At 33.2% G+C, this 2578-nt stretch overlaps 1 pseudogene; it reads left to right on the forward strand.

Annotated features, from left to right (window-relative positions):
- The first annotated feature begins 221 nt into the window (after positions 1-221).
- LOC137253983 (cytochrome b-c1 complex subunit 7 pseudogene) lies at positions 222-576 on the forward strand (annotated as a pseudogene).
- Positions 577-2578: the final 2002 nt, after the last annotated feature.

The following is a 2578-nucleotide window of genomic DNA, read 5'->3' on the forward strand; positions in this document are numbered from 1 at the left end:
TTCAAATCCCACTCCCGGGAGAAAAGGCAGCTAATTTCAACATTTTTTTCATTTAAGGAAAAATTTGTTATAACAATAATTATTTTATTAGGAATTGATCTCGATTCGAAATCTCGATCTTATAAATCAGAAGGTCGATATAACAACAAAACTTATTAAATTTGATTGCATTTGTATATTCCTTTGGAATTTCCTTCTTCAAATTTTTACAATCTCGCCTGTGGAAGATTGTTAAAATACTCTGAATCGTCCAAAAATGTCGGGATACGTTATCAGGAAGGGACCATTGGTTTTCTCAAGCTTGGGCAAATGGGACTACAACTTGTCTGGTTCCAATCAATACGGTCTGCAACATAACGATTGCCTCCACGAGAACGAGGACATAAAAGAGGCTACCCGTTGGCTACCCCATAAATGGCACGATGTACGTAATTTCCGTATAATGCATGCTCTTCATCTCTCCCTGACGAAAACAATTTTGCCCAAAGAACAATGGACGAAATATGAAGAGGATGTAAGTATTTGGAACTCTACTTGAAGGAAGTGATTAAGGAACGTGAGGAGCGTGAAGAATAGAACAAAGATCATTAAGGCATAAAAAAAACTTATTTGAAGAAGTTAAAAAAAGAAAAGGAATATTTAGAAGAAGCAAATATATACAACTCAACAAAAATTTAAGAATTGGAGCAAATGCCCGCCAAACTTTGCCATGTTGCTCAGAATCACGTTAATTCCAAACAACAATGAAAAAAGCATTATATAACATCCAAATTCTAAGAGCCTCTCTGTCTAGTAGTTGTAGCAGGAGAGAATTGAAAACACGTCATTTCCACCTCCAATAATGAGCAACGTAGCTAACGTCATGTATAGAATGGGGCTCATATTAGGCGACAGTCCGAAGAATATACTAATTTTGTGCTCTCACAAGAGCTCATACTGAGCGCAAATTAGGTAGTTCTCTTTTCTAAAACTTCTTGAAGTACGGTTTCGATTCCATCTCCAACAAAGCGAATTTGTAAGTTCCTATTCCGATTCACTAAGTTCAGCTTATGACACCGAAAACTCTCGGTCGAATCCACTAATGCATTAAATTTATATTTTACTGGTATAACTAAAGACATCTTACTTTTCCTTCACATTTAGTTATAATACAAAGACTTAACCAACTCAAATCCCCAAAGTATAGCATTTCCACATACATACCTACATAGTACATAACTGGCATATTTAGCACTCACGAAATTCATGCTGTTTGCCGCACAGATAATCCAAATTAAATTGTCAAATTGATTATTGAAAAAATCGTTGCGTTGACGAGCAAATGTCATATGCATATGTCACGTTTTTTAACGAGATGACAAATTCTACGTAGACCAAAACAAAAGCGACACCAGCAGATGGCGGTGTATGGAACACATAAGCAACAAAATATGGAAATAAAAAAACCAAGAAAACCTCCATCAAAATAATAACTCCGCTGCACGAAAAAATTGTTTTAAATGCATTCAACTTAAAATCACCCAAAAAAACCTATTGAACACACCTATTAACTGCACACCCGCAGACATACTAAGTTAAAATCTCAAACAACAAGAAGCTTTAATTTTTGCAAACTTTTTTTTTTTTTTTTTTTTTGATGCGCTTATATATGTCTGCTATGGCAAAAAGAGGTTGCTTGCGACAGCAACGAAAACGAAGTGTTGTCATATATTATACAAACATATGTACATATCATTGAGCCGTTTAAGTGGACAATATATACAAACTAAATATGCCATATTTATATGTCAGACACTTAAGAGACGCGCTGCATAGCTCCAAGTATTTAAGAGTAAAAGTTGCGTAATACATCTTTAGTAAAAAAAACAACAACGAAAAATTACAGCAAAAATGGTGCAAAACAAAAACAGCATGCAACACATTGAAAAATATATACATATATATAAAATCTGTAGAGTTATTAACTGCAACAGCCTCCAACCCGCAATCAATGGAACGAAAGACTTAAGCAACAAACTCGTAATTGAATAAAATCACTTTCAAGTGCCTGAGCTGCTTGGCTAGGCAAATGAATGGCAAAGTGAATTAAATAACAGTAAATAAAAACTATATTAAAAAATAAACGTGAGAGCATAAAGACATTTTTTATTTGTTTGATTATATGCGTTAATAAAAATACATGCCATTAAATGAAATGCTACATAACAACAAAAATTTGCATAGCAATCAGCTGAGCTGGAAAAATTTAGTAACAATATTTGTAAAAAAAAAAGTATTTGAATCAAAAACTGGCATTTTAGGCCACTTATGCATATAAAGCGTGCACCAACAAGAACAAGAATTAGCATAACTCGAACAAATAAATATATACCCTATTTCGTATATACATTTCGTTAGGTTAATGTGAAAATGTGCTAAGACACTTTTTTTGAAAAATTGCATTTTAATGCAGTTTTAAAACTGAATTCAAAATACATCGAGCACAAAAAAAAAATAATATAATTTTTCATTTTTACGTGCTGTGGGCAATTATGTGTAAATGTGCTAAATCGTCAGCTGTAAAAAAGAATTTGCTAAG

This window comes from Eurosta solidaginis, chromosome 5, assembly GCF_040869045.1.
Source record: "Eurosta solidaginis isolate ZX-2024a chromosome 5, ASM4086904v1, whole genome shotgun sequence".
NCBI lineage: Eukaryota > Metazoa > Arthropoda > Insecta > Diptera > Tephritidae > Eurosta > Eurosta solidaginis.